The sequence below is a fragment of the Stegodyphus dumicola genome, chromosome 1 (assembly GCF_044657685.1).
Source record: "Stegodyphus dumicola isolate Sdum_Otavi_A_Nest chromosome 1, ASM4465768v1".
NCBI lineage: Eukaryota > Metazoa > Arthropoda > Arachnida > Araneae > Eresidae > Stegodyphus > Stegodyphus dumicola.
The window spans coordinates 232,558,937-232,582,334 of record NC_140768.1 but is presented as its reverse complement, the minus strand read 5'-3'; the positions used below and the strand labels follow the sequence as shown (position 1 = coordinate 232,582,334).

At 32.1% G+C, this 23,398-nt stretch overlaps 1 long non-coding RNA gene across 1 annotated transcript; it reads right to left on the bottom strand.

Moving 5' to 3' along the window:
- Positions 1-1,480: 1,480 nt before the first annotated feature.
- LOC118201505 (uncharacterized) lies at positions 1,481-22,316 on the bottom strand. Its single transcript, XR_004760261.2, has 3 exons — positions 22,165-22,316; positions 8,871-9,040; positions 1,481-3,175 (listed from the first exon to the last, which is right to left on the bottom strand). It is a non-coding gene; the product is annotated as an uncharacterized LOC118201505 (long non-coding RNA).
- Positions 22,317-23,398: the final 1,082 nt, after the last annotated feature.

Genomic DNA, 23,398 nt, shown 5'->3' with positions numbered 1-23,398 from the left:
CTAAGCCTAATAAACATTTCAAGGAGGAGAGATGATGCAGTAAATGGTTACAATAAGTCATATTTTCCAACAAACATTTAATAAATATCTCTTTTTGATTTCGAGAAAGTACTACAAATTTCTCGCGCGCGATTTTAAAATCTTATAAAAGGAGGAAAACCTCTCAGTTCGAGTGATTTTAGTTAGTTTGTTGTTGTTTAAGAGTTTGTTTAGAAAACTGCTCTTGTTGACTGTAGCAAATTCGTGGATTAGCTTTCTTTAGCTGTTTTTAATTAAGTTCTCTTGAACGTTTGAGTAGTTAAAAGATAACTACTGTGAGATATTGTAATAATGCACGAATACTTTAGGAAATTTAAGCATATTTGTTGTGATAATAATAAATTTTTGTTCATTTTTCATCGGATTTGTGCATTTATTTCGTAACGAACCCGTATACACGCAACATAGATACTTAACATAGAGCTGCGAAAGTTGTGTAACGGAGTAAGACTCACTATGAAGAATCCACCATCATCACAGGGTATGACGCAATTGAAGATGTTAAATATACACTTTGATTTCTGATGACTGCAATTTCCAATCCAACTTGCATTTGCTATGGTTATAAACAAGACACAGGAGCAATCACTTTATGTAGAAGGTATTAACTTGAAAGAACCATGCAGCTCATAAATCCATATTTTTCACATGGCCATTACATGTAGCTTGCTCAAGAGTCAGCAAGCAGGATAGTTTGTTTTCACTCTAGACAGACAAACGAAAATGATTGGGTACCCTCAAACTTTCTAATAAGGGTGTGAAAAAATAATGTTTGCTTTCGAGCTGAATGAAATCTGCAGTTTTATTTGAGCTTGGTAAAATTTTGTATAATTCACCTTGAAGCAAATATAAGGAAAATCATTGTCCACCTGAGATTTTTAAAACTACCACCACCATTCCTCTAAATGAAGCTGCGATAAACAATCACCTTCTAATCCATTAATTTTTTTCTTTTCCAATGGTGGGCACTTGCCTGTGCTGGCATTGGCCACTCCCAAGAACAGATGTTTGTTATTGAGGCACCTAGATGTTTATTAGGTAGGCCACCTTTGCCTCCTATGAAGGGACAGACAAGACCCTTCTCCGGGATTTGAACCTGAGCCCTTCGGACTCGCAGTCAGGCTCCCCTAACCACTATTACCGCTTAGGTGGCTACTTCTAATCCATATTTTTTTTCCCATTTTATATTAAACTTTGGTTAAAGAATTAAGAGTCAAAAGTCTCTTCAGAGAGATTAAACATCTTGTTGAATACTTAGAGATAAGTAAGAACACAGAAATCCAGACGTCATATAATAATTTGATGTGAACTACTTTACAAATTCATAGCAAAGTGAATTAATATTGCTTATGCAGATTTGACAACGAAATTGAAAAATTTAGATTAACAAGTGTAATACACACACATCACATGCATTTAATTAAAAAAAAATTCAAATATATAATTTTTAAGAAGTTTATTTTAAAACTCCAAAAATAATAAGTACATCATTTTTTTTTTAAATCTGCATGCTAAAAAAAGCACTGCATGTTTTTTAAAAGATAAATAACATAAATAAAAAACATGAAACCTCACAAAGATGAATTTCTTGATGATGCAAATCATGTATAACAAAATTTACGTTATCACTATGAGGCATACATAAGTATCTTGTGTACATTTTTCAACAGTAAAAGAAATTAAAAATTTCAACATTATTTAGGGAAACTATAAATAATGATTAATAAAATATTTGATAAATGCAGCATTAAAATAAATTTACAAGCAGTACTAAAAATATCTGTACAATAATTCTGAATGATAACACCGTTACACAAAAAGAAGCTAGATGCTGTCAAAAATTAGGGATGATAAAAACTAAGAATTAAGGAAGGAGAAGCAATTTTGAAAGCTTACTGAGTATCAGTTTCATTAATTATTAATTAAGAGCATTTAAATTAATAGGATAAAAAAGACTAATGATGCTATAGAAAATGTAAAAAATATTTAGAATACATGAGCTAGCATACCAGAAATTAGGCAGGTTAATTGAATGTAACTTCTGATATTATATTAAAATAAATTCAGCTAATTTTAAAAGGCTTAGACACTAAATGCCTTCCTCCTTACCTCTTTACAGATAAAATATATATGATATTATATATAAAATGGAAGAAGAAAATACTTATAATATATATATATATATAATGGAAGAAGAAAATAATTGTAATATATATATAACAGGTATTTTCTTCCATTTTTTGCAAGTAAATAAAAAATAAAAATTTACTAACTTCTTCAGAACTTATTAATATACAGCTGTGGCTGTTCAATAAGATCATACTTTTTAACTATAAATGATTTTAATAATTTATTTTTAATATAAAGTAATATAATTGTAAGAACAATCAATTTAGTATAAAAATGAAAAACTATGAGAATATATGAAAAATATTACAAGAAGTTCATAAGTATATTGATGATTTATGAGGAAGAAAGCAAGGCATGCTATATCTTTACATGAATAACTGCGAATACTGGTAATATACAACAAGATAATTACATTTATTTACTGACATTAACAACTAACATTTTAGACCAGCATGAGAATTCTTGTAAAATATTTATATTACAGGCAAAGAATAACTATATTCTTCAGAAACAAGTTATTTTTTTATTCTTCATTTTCTAATACTTCCAGTTTGTGTATAATAGAACTGTTTGGAAAACATATGTAAATTTTACAATTCATAGCCATGCAAACTTTTTAACATAAAATTGCATTTTAATGTAGGAAGGAATTGCAAAATTCCTTGGCAAGATATATATATAAGAAATTTAATTTCTTAAACATACTGCCAAGTATGATTCTTTTTACTTAAATGAAATGGAGAGATAACATGATAATTCACTTTACAGTTCATCTCTTAGATAAACATCTCACTTGAAAGATTCAAACTTGTAGTTACGATTATAACAAAAACATCATTTTCAGTACACAGATACATGTTGAAATATTCTTCTGTATTCTTAAATCACACACACACATATATATATATACATATATTTTTCCTCCTCTTCAAAATTCTTTTAAAACTGAGGTAAGGCACACTTGATACAATGGCACTTGAAAAACAGCAGTATATACACAGCATACCTAAAAAAGTCGATAAGATGATATTTATTATAGTTACATATATTCACAAGTACATGTAAAAATTCTCCTGAATTGTATATTGAATTTTATTACAAACTATGTAAGGAAATATTTAATACGCCATTTAAAAAAAAAAAAAAAAAAAAAAAAAAAAAACTGAAATGTTCCAGATTTTAAATTACGTCCAAAGGGGCGTTTTTTAACATTTTGTGTGTTACCTTTCTTTATTAAATATCATGTTCCTCGCACTTAAACCATAAGATCCAGTGCAACAGCAATATCGCAAAATAGTTTTAAAACGAGCATATCTTTAGAATTTCCGATACAGAGACTCACGCGCTGGAGATAAAAATGTTTTTTCTGCACAACGTTGCCATTGCTCGCTTTGAAATCCTTGAGTTTGTTAATCAAAAATTCATCAAAGTTTTAAAAAATAGGAAATCGATCATAAAACAAATTTCAAATTTCAAATTTGGTCTTCCACATGCTCATATTCGTTGGAGGATTACATTATTCAAAATTCGATGACTCTATGTACCGTTGTTTTATCACAATACGAGAAATATACATACATTTATGCAGATTTTTCATTATTTAATTTCTTCAAATATAATGCAGGACTCTAACATTTTGTGGCAACAGTTTGAAAAGTGAACCGACATTTATGAGTCCGACGCAAAATGCCAAAACGAAACTAATAGTCCTTCGGGATTCAAATCCCTTTGGACTAAAAATGTATGAAAATATTCAAGCAAGGAACATCTGGAACTTTGTTTAAATTTTTTTGTATAGCACTGTAAAGCTGCAATTAGATTAACACATTAAAACAATGAATAAAATTCATGCAATCAGTTTCTCAATAATATAATAAGTATGCATATTTTACAATTGACTTTTAAGGAATTTTAATAAAATATACAATTACTTTGGTAACAGTGTATAATTGTGTAATTATATAATTACTTTGGCAACAGTGTAATTCACATGCTATAAAACAGCATGTGATTTTTTTAATAGTTTAATATCTCAGATCTTAAAATATGTTCTTAGTCAATGTATAACAGTTGAAAAAAAGTGATATGTGCATTTAATTTCAGACTCACAAATAAATAAGTAATGAACAAAAAGCAGAAAATAATTTCTCATATTTATTGGATAACAGATAAAATAATTCCCTTTATAAAATTTATCTATGATTTTATATCACAAATTCATTATTTCACATTTCTTATTTAGTTATTTTTTCACATCATCTTGTAAGACACATCAGATTTAAATTAATGATCTAAAATTCTGAAATCACAGAAGCCCCAAAGAATCCAGATCTCCGACTTTGTTCAGCACAAACAAGAGTAACAGTAGCTGCAATTTAAAATTTTTATCAGTTTAAATGGAGTTGATGTTTGTAATGAGTTCAAGTAAGTGTGAACAAACTAATTAAATGAGGTCCAGAGCTCTACACATCAATTAGCTACATTGAGGTTGTTGTGCATTGAGTGTAAATAGATCTTTAAAGTGAAGTTCAATATAATGTTTATTTATGATATCAGAATTCCTCAACACTTTCAAATGTCCTTTCTATAAGAGAGTTAGTTCACTGCATTTCTAATGCATATTTTAATATACCTTTCTTTGTGAAATTCTACAAGTAATGTTTTAAAAAACCTTTATTTTATTTTTATGGAAAAATTTATTAGGTATTTAATTACACATTATATTTTATAAAATGCAAAAATAATGCTAAAATTTGAATAGATATCAAGACTAATAACTGAGATGTGAGCAATCCTAGCTTTGACTTAGCATTTTGTCTCTGTTAATATGACCAGTTTTTAATTTAGTTTAAACTTTATATTTGTAAAAGGGGATTTTGGCTTAAAGAAATTTTAAAGAAAATCATTAAAAAAAAGTACATGTACATAATTTTTCCCCCTAATGTTTAATGATGAAACTTTCAGCTATTATTAGAATATAAGAAAGAAAGTATTAAGGGGAAAAATACAGAACAAAGAATTAAACACTAATTTCCTTTGCCCCTTTGAATTTTCAATATCACAATCTAGCAGTAATAATTATAAGCTATTTACAAATATCATGTCATAACACTATCATAAAAAAGATAATTTATAAATTAGAAGTATCAGTCATACAGAAATGCTTCACTTTAATTTTTGCACAAAAAGCAAAAAATATAAAATAAAAAATATTGACAATTAATCAACAGGAGCTAATGTGAGCATTTGAAACTTACTTCTTCTTATAAATAATTAGCTACTGCTTGTTTTGCATAGGACACATACAGATTTTCTGATGAGAAGGGTTTAAATTTTAAACAGATTTTACAATACAGAGGGATTTTACAGGAATTAATATGTTTTTAAACGGGCAGTTTCAGTAGGATATCTTTTTTTTTCCCTCTTTTTCTTTCTTTCTTTTTTTGAAAGTATGTCACTTTTGTCAGCGTAATTACTTAAGAGTAATAAAATAATGTGTTAAAAAAAGCAGGTTGATAAAGGGACTAAGATTTGTCACATCAAATATGAAAATGCCTAACCATCTCTTGGAGGAAGAAAAAAAGACTCTCTTTCATTACATTTTCTGGGACAAACCTCAGCATGATCCTGCCAATAGTAATACAGTCACTAATGCGTACCTAGATATATTATTTAATTTTGTAATATTTTATGTGACAATAATAAATTGATATCCCAGTAATTTTATTATGATAAACCACTCCTTTACTACTTAACAACGTCTTTCTCAGAGTTCAGAATTCATGAATTAAGGTGAAAAAAAAAAAAAAAAAAAAAAAAAAAAAAAAAAAAACATTTAATGACAATATAGCAATTTTACAAAAATGCCAATATTTCGTTCACTGTCTGGTATTTTAATAGCAACTAAATAATAACAAATTATAAAGGGGAACTTTTCGCTGAAACATCCTGCATTAAATAAAGACGAAAAACCATTGAAACACTTACGCAGCCAGCTTTTTGTAATTTAAACCACCAGTGGCCAAGCAGATAAGAGTGGCGACTACTAGTAGTTTACTACTGGTAGTTACAGGTTCAGTTTCTGGTAAACATGCTGATTTTATAAATGGTCCCTTCAGATTTTTGTCATATCCTGTGTATGTATAGTATACACATTGGCCGATGAATTAGAAACCTTTGAGATTTTCATTTCAATACGTACTAAGGATGAAGTACACAAATTTTTTTATGGCCTGGGTTACATGTCATTAGAATGCTAGCATAAGTAAGATGTAAGAGTGCTTTTCACGATGAATGAAGTAAAATGGGAAAATGACAGATCTTTCACCATTTGAAAAAGGCCTTATTGTTGGTGCTGTTTAGCAGGGGCCTTGATTTCAAAGACAGCAAATCTCACTCGGTTCTGAAAAGCAGCCATTTCAAAGGTTTTCAAAAGTTCCAATCAGAACCCACAGTCCTTCTCTAAAAGATGTAACTGCTGTTCGAGCAAAGTTTTCCAAGAGAGTGATCAGCATCATCTCCGACAAATTGTACGACAGAACAAAGTCTCTACTGTGCTTCAATTGACACAGATCGTCAACCAAGGCTCTTCCCAAGAGATTTCAGCTCAAACCATGTGCAGAGAATAGGAATGCATAGGTGGGTGCCTGTGAGAAAACCACTCGTTTCTGCCTGATATGCAAGAATTTGTTTGCGATGGTGTCAGGAAAGAAGACACTGGACATATGAGGATTGAAAACGGATAATGTAGTCGGCTGAATCATGCTACGTCTTATTTTGCACCGATGGAAGATGTTGAATTTGGTGAGAACCCCATGAAACCCTCTTGTCGTACTCGCACTGTGCAAGGGTCTGGGTGAGAGTATCATAATATGGGGAGTATCATGAGTGGTGCCCCGGTGTTCCTTGAGGGTAAACAAACAGCCATGAGATACCTAGATATACTGGCAGATCAAGTGCACCCTGCAATGTTGCATTTTTACCCTGATGACGACAGATACTTCATTCATGATAATGCAACTATACATTGAGCCAGAAGTGTTCAAAATTGGTTCGCTAGACATCAGTCTGACTTCCAACACCTTTCCTGGCCACCGCATAGCCCCGAAAATGTGTGGGATATGGTGGAAAGATGCATCCGACAGCACTCTCCCCTTTCATCTAATTTACAAGATCTAAAAAGCTGCATAGCCAATGTATTGTATTCACTGGATGTTAATGCACTCCAGAAGCATGTAGACTCGATGCCCAAACAAATCAGAGCAGTTATCTGTACAAAATGTGGTCCAATAAAATATTGATCTTGGGTTTCTAATTCATTGGCCAGTGTATGTAATACCATATTTAAATTTCAAAAGCATGGCATATACTAACTTTAGCAAACATAATTAGGCTTCATTACATACACTTATGGAGTCTCATCATTTGAAATGTATTAATTATATAGCTACAATGCTTGCATATTTTACAATTGTTGATAATTATACTCAAGTGTTATCTATTTGAATCACCTTAGTTTCCTATCAAAAGCAAAACCATATAATATTTGAGAATATTAAAAATCTTAAAAACCACATTTGACGATATTTCTTTTTGAATAGCAACAGCATTAAGCAATGGTTCAAAGCTAGTAAAAAAGCCTCTGTAAGTGATATTTTGGTACCCTCTGATTATCTGCACCACCACCAAAAAGTATTCCTGAGGGCAATAAAAATAGCCAACGTAATAAAAATAGCCATGTGACAATCCATTATGTCGCCAAAAATTATTTAGATATAACACAAGTATGCAGAGTAGCAGATATCTGTTTAAGCATTATATGGATTTGCATTTATGAAATCCAATCATCTTTTTTTCTGATTAGTTGTTTCTTTTGGTAACTGAGTAGATTTGTTTTCCGTCTAATAAATCACAATGGGACTGTATAATTTACCAGCAGATGAAATAGCAATGTATTTCTGCAGAAATGTTGCATTTTGTCTAACAGCAGAAATTGCCAAACTTCATAAATGCTACGTGAAAAATTATAAGCAAAGTGTTAGAAAGTCGGTTAGAAATTGGTCTGAAGTTAGACATAGCTCATTTACAACAACTGTTTGTTTTATTTATTGTTCGCCAGTGTCCAATGCCCAAGATGTGCATAATGCCAAAATCTGTGCAATTCTTCTAGCAAAAACAGATTGCTGTGCACCAGGGGCGTAGTTAGAGTTTCCAGCGCCCGGGGACAATTGAAGAATTTGCGCCCCTTTCTGTGTGCCAAGAATATAAAACGTTTCATTAAAAAAATTCGTAGCATGAATTTGGCGCCCCTTGGATGCTGCGCTTGGGGATAGATGTCCCCCCTTGCCCCACCCTAGCTACGCCACTGCTGTGCACCTAGAGAGAATAACAGTGCAAAAAAAATACAAAAAATACGAGTTTTATTCCCAATGTTTTATGCTTTTTAACTTTTATTGATTGATTGCTTTTGCTTCAGTGAGTTACAATTACAAAAATGGCCCTTGCCTTCCATGTATTAACTTGGCAAAAAATTAATATCAGAGGAGTTCACAAATGCTTTGCAGAGTTGGCAATGAATCTGTTGTATTTTTTGGTGGGATGTGGATAAAAAGTACTTATACTTCTAACTAAAATTTACCCCAAAAAACTTTAAAACTAATAAGAATATTTAGAACACATAGATATTGCAAAACTTTACTTACAAATATGAACACATATGCCTCACAATTATTGGATCTAAATGCCATTTATAGTCTTTTCCATGTTTTTGGCATTGATTCTGAACTTTTTCCCTTTTCATGCTCATCTCCTTTAAACACCTCTCGCAGGAACGTCTGCCGGGAAAGACATAATTGCCATATGATATACCAACCTGGGAAGGAAACAAATTCAAACACTCGCATTTAAAAAGCATATCCATGAACATACATAATAAACTTTTATTAATTCTGAATGAAAATAAATTTGAAATCTTGGTTAATTCAAAAAAATTAATTCTTAAAAACATCAAATATGATCAATGACTTCATGAATACTTTCAGCAATTTCTAAATTATGAATAGTTTTGCCAATCCTTAAAATGTTATTAATAAAAAACCAAACATATATATGTTGATTTATCTGTATATAACTTGATGTTAGAAGAGATAGCTTTAAACTGTTGTGTATATGGAGTGATGGACTTGCAGACAAAGTTGTGAAATTCACGCAGAATTCATTCCTGGACATTCTTGATACATATTTCCAATCACATTATTTATGGGTGCAATAAGCAACCTGACAATTTTACAAAATTCATCATATCTAAAAACAATAGATGATACAGCAAAGCAAGTAGACATGAACTACCAAAATTACAGAGAGTAGAAGAAAATACTTTTTTCCCACAGCCAGTAGCTGAAATATTTATAGAGTTGGTCTCTGTTTAAATTTTTAACAGTGACACAGTGACTGGAAAAGAGCCGTCACATTGCAGATGACATAATGCAGACTAATTTCATGACGACACAATTAGTTTTAAGACAGGAAAGGCATGTAGCCAAATTAAAATAAGGAGTTTAAAGGACTACTGCTAAATTGATAGTAAAGTTAGTAATTCTCTTTTATGTTTTATACCTCAGATATATATGGATATACTGGCAGCAGTGGCATGCTGTGTTTTTTTTTTTTTTTTTTTTTCAAAAGCAGAAATACAGTCAAAAGTCGTTAATTCGGACACCCTTAATCCGGACCTCAAAGCTAAAAATTTTCTGCGCATGCACTGCGTTGACACATGCGCATAAGACCTTTACGACTGCGCATATGCGTGTGCGCAAACGCAGAATACGTTTTCGCGTGCGCATTTAATGTATAACGGATGGTATAAGCTAAAATTATCTAATTATCTATTTCACTTAATGTTGATGATTGCGTAACACCTTAATCTTCGAATTGGATCCAGCTTATTATTTTTTGCAGACTGTAAGAGCAATTTTATAAAAGTAAACTTAAACTTTCGATTATATCAAATAGAATTTCCCATGCTGGAGCTCCCAAAGGATCTACAAAACGATATGTTTCGATTTCCATCAAACAAAAAGTAGAATTGCTGCAAAAAATGGATAAAGACATGAAGAAGGTGACAGAAAGGTTAGTGAAAACGAAAAAATTTCGATTGACAAGTTAGTCGGTATTCTCGGCACAGCAATTACGGGACTTGAACAGTGGAACTTTGTAACTGAACAAGAAATTATGTCTGTTTATAGAATTAAAGAGAAAGTATTATCACATAAAACGAAGCAACTTAAACAACTTACATTGAAAGAAATGTTTAATAAAGTAAACAAATAAATATTGAGCTTTTTTTTTTTGTAAATTTTGATACCCTTTAGATCATAATTGTTCTTTATTTCATAAATTATGGTTTCATATTTTTAATTTTAGAATTTCTGCATGCCATCTTAAGAGATTTAAACTGATGATCTATAATTCGGAATCGTCGAAGCCCCGACGAGTCCGGATTAACGACTTTTGACTGTACTAGCAAAGGGGAACTAGGTATGGAAAAACATTAAAAGCCTATCTAAGATGCCCTCGCACAGATTACGGCAGTGGTCATATTAGAAAGGTGAAATTTAGTAGTAATGTTTACTATATTTGCAGAAATACTGGTCACTTTTAAAAGTGGGCATCTTAAAAAGAAGGTTAGAGTTTATTATATTCTGAATATGAAAAGTAACGAGCATAATAATGGTCAAAATGCTCTGCTGAATTTATAAATTGGATAAAGAGGGAAAGTCAAAACAAACGAACATCTGTTGTATTCTGATGAAAGTCATAAAAATAAACAGTTTGTTAAAAATATTTTATCTCAAAAACAGCGCACAGCCAGTAAAACTAATTACTTTTTATTTTGCACATCATTAATCATTTGGAAATAATATAATATTCGTATTTGGAACAACGAGTATGTATAATATTTCATGCTTGTACAAATGAGAACATATGACGATCTGCCTTTTGTCATTATTTCTGTATCTTTTGAAAATACACTATCCCAAAAAACATGATAGACAAGTGATCAAGACCAAAGGGTTCTGACATTGATGGCTGATAAAGGCGTCATATGATGGCATCAGACACTGCTTGCACACACTAAAATATAGCCCTGAAAGTTAAATTAAATTTTACGAATTATGAGAAAATTATACCGCCTTACAACCTATTGCTTGTAGTTAAGATAATACATAAGGCAGTTAGGAAAACAGAAGAAAGCCAACTAGTCCTTTGTGAGGAACGACTAGCCTGCAAGGTACAAGCTCCTCCCAATTCTGCAAAAACCAGATTAAGGCTAAATGGTGTGTGGTCTCAAAAGAGATAAAATGATACCCCTTTTCATGTTTCCGAATGCTAACTCAAAATTTACTTGAAAGAGTTAATGCATGAAATGTTAAAGGATTAGCCTAGTCTCATTTATCCAGTGTTTCTTGAAGCCTACCCTTATGGTCCTCCTAGTTTTTAAAAATATTTTATTATTTATAAATAAAATTAACACGATTTTAAATCTTTTCTTGCTGATGATATGTGGCTATCTGGCATATCTTTCAAATGTGCTTTTAAAACTAAATGAACTAAATCTCTCTCTGTCTACAATGTAATTCTTTTCATCTTCATGAACTCTAGTTCATAACAATACGTTCCATAGAAGGCTCGTTGCTGAATACTGGTAGTTTCATACCGGTTCAAATCAGAGGAAACAGGCTAAATACATGGGCATTTTCCCATTTTCCCCCATGTGTAATGTGTGACTGTTCTCAATAGTCATAAAAAATTAAAGGGATTTGAGAGGAAACATAGTTACTGGGTTAATTATATAAAATATAGACGAAACTTCAAGGTCACAATTTGAAACTTAGTTTCCAAAAGGTAAATATAATATAATGTAATTATAAATGGTAAATAAAATAATGGGTTCTTGATCTTTTTCCTTCTAATTTTGAAAATAATAAACTGCCACTAAATACAAGACAACAGTTAACTAATTTCTCTAATGACAGACTTAAAATGAAATTTCAAACAAAAAGTATGATTAATTTCTGGACATCATCACAAGTGAAAATGGAGTATAGTAAACTGTACAATGGTGCTTCAAAAATTCTAATTCTGTTTGCTTTTATATATAAGAAAGGGTTTTCATAGCTGAGATAAAAACAAAGGGCCAAAATCAATTTGATGTATAAATCAGTATTAGACTTAAGCTTACTTGCATATATCCAAACATGGAACAGTTATTTAAAAATTGGCAGGCTTATCCATGTCATTAATGTGAGCACCAACTTTATTTAATTTTTAGTTAATGACATAAATGTTACCCAAACTCTAGACCAACCTACTTGCTGAAAAAAAGATTTGAGTTATTAAAAAATATAATTTTTCTTCTATTAACTTAATTAATATACTGGTAGTAACATAAACTTTTTTTTTTTTTTTTTTTTTTTTTTTTTTTAAGAGAGGACAAGAGTAAGGTGCTTTACAGAACATCTATTTTATAAAAGTAGTCCCTATTTACAAAAAATTTGCACTAGTCCATTGACAGGGAGAAAAAATTATAGGAACACACATAACTTAAAAATTATTTTGCAGCTAAGAACAGAAAACTTGCAATGTTTCTGAACTACTTGGCTATGTCTGACATACCTTCAAAATGCAGAATAGCCTGTTTCTGCAAAAAAAAAAAAATAAATAAATAAATAAATAAATAAATAAATAAGAGCGTAGGAAAAAGTTGTTACTACTTTTTAGAGATGCATAAAAAAAAAAAAAAAATTATTACAGTGTGCAGTGATCCTGACTGAAATGCAAATCTTTTTATGATTTTCCACGCTGTGTATTAGATCGTTTAGGAAATTCTGTAGTAACAAAGTGTATTCATGATGAACAGTACATTGCAACTGCTGGAGAATGTGACGAGCGGCTACAATGATGTTAGTTGATATTTAGTGCATCCCTTATATATTCTACCAAATTTAAATCCAAAGAATACATCATCCACTGGATTTCTTCAGCCTTAAGAAAATTAGTCACTAGTGCAGTACAATGAAGAATGGGCAATAGGAAGAAATTTATTATCAATTGCACTCCTAAACAACTAATCTCTTTACATTTCACCATTCACAATTGTATGGGTAAAATGTGTAGATCAGTGTGGCCATTCAAATTGCTGTCTCTCATAGCCTGATTCTACCACCTTTGTAACGATAGCTTTCATGGACGTTTTTCAGACTTAAAGTACGAGATTGTAACACATCTGGAATCACTCACCAAACAAAAACGAGACTCATCTGTAATAGAACTTGGCTCCAGTCTGTGGGCTTTTAATCTGGATAATTTATGTACCATGTTTTGCAACCCAATTTACTGAGGCAAAAATCATAGATTTTCTTATATACAGGCCTCTTTTATGCAGCCTGTTACTGTATATCTAGATAGACAACTTCCTGGCAGCTGTAGTGAACACCCTAATCTATTGAGTTGTTCGGAAAGTAATTTCGTATTTTCCCGTCAGAGGACTTAATTACATTTTTTCGAAACCAACTTCACACTTAAGCCGCATAACCATTATATGTCTTGAGAGCTGATATTACAAGGCTTGTGTGTGAAAAAGTTCTATTAATTATACGCAGTAGTTTTTGGTTGGTGCCCTTTTAAATATGGAGAGCAATAAGCAGCATTTTCATCATATTTTACTTTTTTAATCAGAAAAGGTAAAAATGCTGTCCAAGCGAGAAAAAAATTGACGGATGTGTATGGAGAAGGCGTGTTAACAGTACGCCAGTGCCAGAACTGGTTTGCAAAGTTTCGATCCGGCAATTTTGATGTCGAAGATGCACCACGGTCTGGAAGGCCGGTCGAAGCCGACAAAGATGCGATAAAGGCATTAGTTGATGCAAATCGGCGAATAACCACACAAGAGATCGGTGAGAGATTAAATTTGTCGAATTCGACTGTTTGTGGCCACTTGAAAGGCCTGGGCTTAATCTCAAAGTTCGATGTGTGGGTGCCCCATGTTCTTACGGAGCGAAATTTGTGTTGTCGCGTTGACGTGTGTGATTCAAACGTCAGGAAAATGATCCATTTTTGAAGCGGATTATTACTGGGGACGAAAAATGGGTCATATATAACAATGTGAAATGCAAGAGGTCATGGAGCAGAAAAGATGAACCGGCTCAAAGCATTTCAAAAGCCAACATTCACAAAAAAAAGGTGATGCTGTCCGTTTGGTGGGATTTCAAAGGAATCGTTTTTTTTTTTTTAGCTTTTACCGGACAATACAACTATTAATTCAGAAGTCTATTGTCATCAGCTGGACAAATTGAATGATGCACTTAAACAGAAGAGGCCAGAATTAACCAATAGGAAGGGTGTAGTGTTCCACAGGATAATGCAAGACCTCATACAAGTTTGGTCACTCGCCAAAAGCTTTTACAGCTTGAATGGGACATACTGCAACACCCACCATATTCTCCAGATCTGGCGCCTTCCAATTATTATTTGTTCCGGTCCCTGCAAAATATTTTGGATGGTAAAACCTTTACCTCAAATGAAGATGTCAAAAACCAGTTGAATCAGTTTTTTGCCAGCAAGCAAAACTTTTATGAGCGGGGAATCATGTTACTGCCATAAAGATGGCAAAAGGTGTTGGACCAGAATGCCAATATATAATTTAATAAAATATTTATTCATTATACGAAAATTGTCTTTCATGTTCCCCCCAAAAAAAACGAAATTACTTTCCGAACAACCCAATAATAGCAGTTTGGGCTGATGTCAGTTGTTTATTACTTTCAGCAACTGATAGCAAATATGTCTTGAAAATCTGTTGTGGCACATTACTAATCATTATCCCAATCGCATCCCATTTCTTAAAATATAATTAATGCCTTCTCAGCGACATGTTCAAGCTTCTACATATAAAATTTTTATCCAGTTACTCTTAATTAGAATCTGAAGCATACCCTTGTACTCCTCTCCCCACATGCTGAAACAGCACACACAAAAATATGCATATTTTTAAACGTGAATCCTATCAGACTATGTGACTGTATTAACCTTGAGCTGTCAAACAACCACTTTTCATAGGTCTTCAAGTAGAATTAATACAAAGCACATTTTCATAATATTTCTTTAATTTTTGTCAAAAGTGTATACACACACAATAAACATATATGTGTTACATGTAAACTTTATTTAGAAAACAAAGCTACAGTTTTTGCATTCTTATGAGGGGCACATACTATGACCGAATTTCAGACAATTAATTGAAGATTAATCAGTGCATTAAGGAAGTCTAATGTGCATCTCTCAGAAATTAGAAATGAAGAATTAAATGTAAAGAAGTGTATATATTATATTGAGTTATTCTATTGTTGAATTCATGACAGGCTATGTGAAGTGGCTCCCAAATTGTAAGCTATGGTGGACTTACAGAGACACTGCAAAATTATTTCAGAATTTTCAATTTTTATTCCATCTGCAATGCTATATTTATTCAAAGCTAAGATTACGAAGACTGCTGCGATACAAAAGCAAGTGCCATTGTAAATCAATATGGAATAGGAAATAGCAGTATTTCCCACGTCCAGCGTAATTTAAAGACCTCAGAACACTATACACTATATATACCAAGCAACACTCGCCCATCCTGCTATCAAGTCTTTATTTATATAACATAATTGTTTAAAATACGAATGATATTAAAATATGCACTTACTTAAAATACCTTACATAAATTATTTATGAATTTGAAATACATGTTTCATTAATTTTTTTAACATAAGTCTAATCACAGCAATAACTTGCTGCAGCTGTTATGCATCAAAATGTAGGATTCTAAGAGTTCCAGGCAATCCTTAGCATGTATAGCACATTTTTTAGGAATTTTTTATTTTCATTCAAATTTCTGAATAATTTTACTCTCACATAGAAAATTAATAAAGAAAGAAAGAAAGAACACAACAAAATAATACAGTACAAAGTTTTTAATCCGGACCTCAAAGCTACAAACTTTCTGCACATGCACAAACGTGTAATACCTTTACACATGCGTAGATGCATGCGCATAATATGTTTATGCATGTGCGTTTAATGTATAACGGATGATATAAGCTAGGCTACAATGATCTAATTATCTATTTCAGTTAATGTTGCAGATTGTGTTGTTCCTTAATCTTCTAATTGAATCCGGTTTATTATTTTCTGCAGACTGTTAGAGCAATTTTATAAAAAGTAAGCTCGAACTTTCGATTATGTCAAAAAGAGTTTTCGATTCTGGAGCAGCCAAAGGATCTACAAAGCGAAAGCATGTTTCAATGTCCATCAAACAAAAAGTGGAACTGCTGCAAAAAATGGTGATGATATAAGGCATATCCTTTGTTTCTCTAACCATTCCGAAATCTGTTCATCAATTTCACGCTGCTCTTCGGGGGGGGGGGATGTCGCAGAACACAATTAACTGCAAGTTGATCTGTCAGCACTATCCTCATCTTCAGGGCAGATGTTTTTATTTTATTCGGTTTATAATTCCTTACTAAATGCAGTATTTCATCTTGATGTACTCCGTCTTTGATATCATTTAAATCAAATTCCTCGTTCATTATAAATATCACGAATACACATAAAATAGTTTTATAGTTGCAATTTTCTAATTTTGACTATGCGTAATGTATGCTTTACGCATGCGCGCGTTGAAAGAAACGTTTAATAAAGTAAATATTAAGCTTTTTTTTGGTAAATTTTGATACCCTTTAGATCATAATTGCTCCTTATTTCATAAATTATGATTTTGTATTTTAAACTTTATAATTTCTGCATGCCATCTTACCAGATTTAAAGGTTAATCTTTGTATTATGGTAACTCGGCGATTTTTTGACGACCAACCCTGCTACAGCAACCGGCTAGTTTTTGTTTGGACGCCATTTTGTTTTCACGAAGTAAAGGCTTTTTTTTAACTCAAAATTTTTTTCCCCAAAAATCTGCTAGCCAAATTACGCTTATGCTAGAACTTTCATGGAACAAAAGTGCTTAATCATGACGAAGATTAGGTGCAAAATTGGGAGAAAGTGCAGAATCGCAAACTGCTTGCCGCATTTTTAAGAATTGCACATATACGATAACCATGTACACGTCGACCTATTTTCACTTAAAAAAAATCCCAGAATTGCACAAAAATGGCATTGTGCGCACTCTTGACTGTATCCATGTACACTGCTAAAGTCATCGCCTTACCAAAATGTCGCCAAACTACCTGTTACCATATTCCAAAGATTAGCCGATTTAAATTGTTGATCTATAATCCGGAATCTCCGAAGAGTCCGGATTAAAGACTTTGTACTGTATAACAAAACTTTCAAAATACTGACATTTTTAAACTGGAAAGAAAGACACCAGTGTCAAATTTAAAATTAGTCTAAAAAGAAAAGAAAGGCATAGTTTGACATAGATTTTGAATAAAACTTTAACAGTTGCAATGGCAATCATACACAGAGTTCTCTTCTTAAGAAAAATAATTTTGAAAGAAAGAAAAAATTACTTTTGCTCCTAAAGATTCTTACTAGTTATTCAGCAGAAATACATATACGTAGCGTATTCGGAAACTAAGTACCGTTTCATTCTAGTGACGTCGCAGCGCTGTGGTAGGCATCCCACGCATGCGCACTAGTCTTTCTTGTTCACTGACTTTCAATTGTCGTCATTTTGGTTGCTCTATGTTGTGTTTTCAGTTTGCTGTGCACATTCAAAATGTTTAAGACAATTAGTTCTCCCGCTGACTGCGAGATTTGTGCCATGATTAAATTTTTGAACGCGAGGAATGTTAAACCGGACGAAATTTATCGTCAAGTGACAGAAGTTTATGGTGAATACGCGATAAGTGATGGAATGGTGAGAAAGTGGGTAAGAATGTATCACAAAAAATCATGTGCACTGTCTTCTGGGATAGGAAAGGCATTTTGCTTACTGAATTTCTTCCCAGAGGTGAAACCATTAATGTGGCATGATATTGTGAGACTTTAACAAAACTAAGGCGTGCCATTCAAAACAAACGAAGAGAAATGCTCAGTAAAGGAATTGTGTTGCTCCATGACAATGCTCGGCCCCATACTGCTGGTGTCACTCAATCGTTAATTCGACAGTTTCATTGGGAGCAGTTCGATCACCTGCCGTACAGCCCGGACTTGACGCCGTCCGACTATCACTTGCTCCTGCACATGAAGCACGAGCTTGGTGGCAAGCACTTTGGATCTGACGATGACACAAAAAATGCTGTGTAGTCGTGGTTATCGAAACTGGCGGGAAGTTTCTTTGACGATGGTATACAAAAACTGGTCAGCCGCTATGACAAGTGTTTGATCATTGGCGGAAACTATGTTGAAAAATAGTTTAAGACATGTATTTTTATGTAAAAATAAAATTGGATTCGAAAAAATTGTTTTACTATTTTTTTTTTCAAAACGGTACTTAGTTTCCGAATACACCTCGTAAATGGAAACTGTGATACAGGTGAAGGAAAACGGCACCATTTCCTTTTGAAAAACATCAGTTGAAATTCAAATATGCCCATGATTTTATTTCAGTTAAATAACTTAAATTTAAATTGTATCATTCTATGTGCATCCGAAAATAAGACATCTGTTCCCCATCTTTAATTTTGCTTCTACATACACTACATCATTTGAATAGGTCATAATTACATTACGGAATGACAGAAAATAATACAGTCAAAAGTCTTTAATCTGGACTCGTCGGCAAGGTATTCCGGATTATAGATCATCAGTTTAAATCTGGTAAGATGGCATGCAGAAATTATAAAACTAAAAATATGAAACCGTAATTTATAAAATAATGAGCAATTATGATCTAAAGGGTATCAAAATTTACAAGAAAAGAAGTTAATATTTATTTCTTTACTTTATTAAACATTTCTTTCAACGCGCGCATGCGTGAAGCATAACTTACGCATAGCCGAAATTAGAAAATTGCAACCAGAAAACTATTTGATTTGTATTCGTGATATTTATAATGACGAGGAATTTGATTTAAATCATATCAAAGACGGAGTACATCGAGATTAAATACTGCATTTAGCAAGGAATTATAAGCCAAATAAAATAAAAACATCTGCCCTGAAGATAACGATAGTGCTGACAGATCAACTTCCAGTTCATTGCGTGCAGCGACGTCCCCCCCCCCCCCCCGCGCGCAGAGCAGCGTGAAATTGATAAACAGATTTCGGAACGGTTAGATAAACAAAGGATATGACTTTATCCATTTTTTGTAGCAATTCGTGTTTTGTTTGATGGACATCGAAACATACTTTCGTTTTCTAGATCCTTTGGGAGCTCCAGCATCGGAAATTCTATTTGACATAATCGAAAGTTCAAGCTTACTTTTATAAAATTGCTCTTACAGTCTGCAAAAAATAATAAGGCGGATCCAATTCGAAGATTAAGGAAGAATGCAATCATCAACATTAACTGAAATAGATAATTAGAGCTTATACCGTCCGTTATACATCAAACGCGCACGCGAAAACGTATTCTGCGCTTGCACAAACGCATATGCGCAGTCGTAAATGTCTTGCGCGCACGCGTAAAACGCCTATGCGCATGCTCAGAAAGATTTTAGCTTTGAGGTTCAGATTATAGATCATTCCAGATTATGGGTGTCCGAATTAACAACTTTTGACTATATAACATTACAACAATGATAAATGAAACAGAATAACTATGTCATAAATATAAACTATTTAAAATACTTTTTAATTTATAAACTTAATAACAATAATGCAAAATAATAAGACATAATTTTTAACAGACATTAATTTGTATATTTTCTTCTAGAAAGCTTTTTTTACAGTAAACAAGCAAGATATTGAACAAAGCATGAAGTATCATGAAATAATTTTTTCACTACACATAAATATAGTTTCAAAACTGAAATCATTGCTTCAGAAATGTATTTACTAGAAATGGGTTAAATTTATCCTAGCACTTTAAATGTAAATATTTGGCAACTGTTTCATTTGTGGCCTTTTGGTCGGACTGTATAACAAGAAAAGTCTCTTTACATTCTAGGCAAATGCCATCAAAAATCCATTACAGTGGCAAAAGGCAGCCAATGTTATTTTTTATTTTTGAAAACCAGCTTTCATGAGTTTCTATAATTAAGCCTTCACCACTTTTTTTTTTTTTTTTTTTCAAATTTTCATTACTCTGCAACTCATACATACATTTTTCTCTCAAATCACTGTTCCAGTCTATAAAAACAGTAATATCAGCTATGTTTGATTCTTCCATGCAAAATTTTACTGATGTAGTTTTCTTAGACCAGTAATAAATAAATCTGGTTGCAATAATAAATGGCAATTGATTTCATTCCCACCAATTTCATATCTTTTAAACATTGCCATGCCCTCTTTGATCGACTCGCACAAAATTTTATTTCTTGCACAGTGGAACAAGGTTACTTGACAACATATCTAAAATAAAATTTTGACAACAAATCTCTTGTACTTGGAAACCCTATCATGACATGGTTGGTCATAGTGCATGATCATGGTGAATTTGATTGCTGGGAGAATATTTTCGGAGCTTATTTCTGCGTTGGATGTCAGTTAGGAAATATGCAGCTTATTTTGTGCTTTACACCTTAAAATGGCTGCCGGTGGTACGATTAAACTGAAGTTTCTGTGGGAATGGAAAATAAAGCATTGACTGATTGGTGCGTAAAAGAAGGTTTAATTGTAATTCAATGGAATATCTTACCTGGAACAACAATCATATCTGACTGTTGGAAGTCATACAATCGTCTTTCTGATATTGATTTTGTTCCCCTCTCAGTAAATTTCACAGTGACATTTAAAGATTCATAAACCAGAGAACCTATTAATGCCTATCAAAGTATATGGCAAAGTATATGGGGTGTAATAAAAAGGGAATTTTAAAAGAAATGCCACCGACTGTCCATCACTATACAGGATATTTTTTATTCTTACTTTTATGTGAATTTACGCGGTGATGGCAGTATACAGATTCTAGTTCAGATAATTTTAAAACTGTTTTTGAATGCTGCTAAGTAATTGTACACTGAATCACAGAAATTTCTAAATAAGGAAAGTAGATATTTTATTTTTGTACTGTGCAGATTAGATAGCATGTATTTCTATTTTTATGCTCTTTTCTTGCTTTATTTTAATTTAAAAGGCAGTTTATTGAGATAATAATTTTTTAAAGTTTTAATTATGTCTTACTCCATTATGTTTCGGACACCAATTTACTTGGAAGGGCTTTGCACGTGAACAGAAATGGCGGCAAAATAATAGCCAATTCTCAAGGGGGACATTGAAATGTATTTTTCCTTGTTTGGTAGATCCCATACACCAGTGATTGAAATATAAATTCTGAGAGGAAGGGGGGAGGAACCCTCCATTCTTAAAAGTATAGTTTACAGACATTCCTAAGAGTCAATGATGTCATGGTTGCAGTAGTGATGAATTTGTATTATGGTACTAAAGTCAGCAAGTATTCGCTTTTTTAGTATTGATTTTTTTTTATTATCTAATAATTTTTTAGCCTTTCCTAAATGCTTAATTAAGAAACATATTCTAAATAATTAGATACAGCAGCTGATAACTGCAAAATGATAGCCTTCCTTAATTAATTTAAAGTAAGCAGTACTGCAAGATTCTAAAGAAGTGTTGAATTAAAAATGTAGATATCCCACACACACTATCCCATCCCCAAAAAATTTCGTAAATGTCTTCGTTACCCAAAATATAATCGAAAAGTTAATTACGGAATTTAAATTCTATGATATGAAAACTAACAACAAAATCCAAACAAATTATGGAAATCACGGAGCTTTGCAAACCAACATACATACGGGATTATTATTATTAATATACACGCTATTAATTTCTCAATTACTTAATTTAAAAAGTACTGAAAAATTAAGTTACTTACACAATATTAAATACACGACACAAATAATTATAAATGTACTTATAACAAAAAAATACGTAAAAAAACCCATAGCTATACTAAATAAATAACTTCGAGAACAGATATAAAACTTTAATGCACTCGCTAGGTCTTTCTGCTCCAAGGAGAAAAACAAGACAATCAAGACATTGCACTTGAATTCGCATCATTAACCTCGCATGCGCATTAAGTTGTCAGATTCTACGTACGCACACAGATCATATTTTATTCTCGAGTGTCAAGATGTAGAAACATCTTTTTACTCGACTTCTGATAAGGATCGGGTGGGGGGATAAAGAGTAGGGGGAAAGGAGTGTGGGAGGCGGAAAAAAGAGAGTGAGGTCAAGGCCAACTAGATATCTACAGGCCTGCTCCACCGATTTGTGACGTCACAATCGAAGGCGATCGTTCCTCGGTAGACGCAGCCGACTGATTCATTTATGTAGTACGCAGCGTTTTATTTCAAACTCAAGTCAAGTTAAATTAATTTTTACAACTAATATTTCGAATTTTAGGAATAATAACGTACTATGTTACATCGTAATGATGGATATTTAAATACTAAATACCGTTCTACCGATTTATCAAACAGAAAATAAAAATAAGATTCGAGTGATATTGTAAATATAGCAGAGCTGATTTAAATAAACTGAAACATATCTGAAATTTTATACAGAAATAAAATGGACACAAAATTATTTATAAAAATTATACGGTATGTTAATATCAATGAAAATATAACATATGTAATGAACTAAACATGAGATGTTTTCATTTTGTAATAAAAAGAAAAAATATGTTAAGGCTCTCAGATGATTTTATATTGCTTAAATTATGAAGACTGATTTATACTGCTTGAATACTAAATAAACATATATAGTATTTCATAATAAAATTAATATCAATTCATTAATTCTAATATAATAAAATATTGCTTTATAATTATTTTTCGGTGCAATGATATTGAAGCAAAATGAACTCTCTTTTCTTCATTCCCATAAAGATTTTTCAAGATTCAATCAGAGATCCTAAGATGCTTTTTAATAATAAATACACATGTGGATATTAAGTGAAATACATAAATCTTATTAATACATTAATATATTAAAAGTATATCTGAAGTTTAGTCTACATATTGAAAAAAAGGTTCATTCTAAAGATGTTTTATAGCAAAAACATTACACAGAATATTCAAAAATATATTTCAAATTCTCTT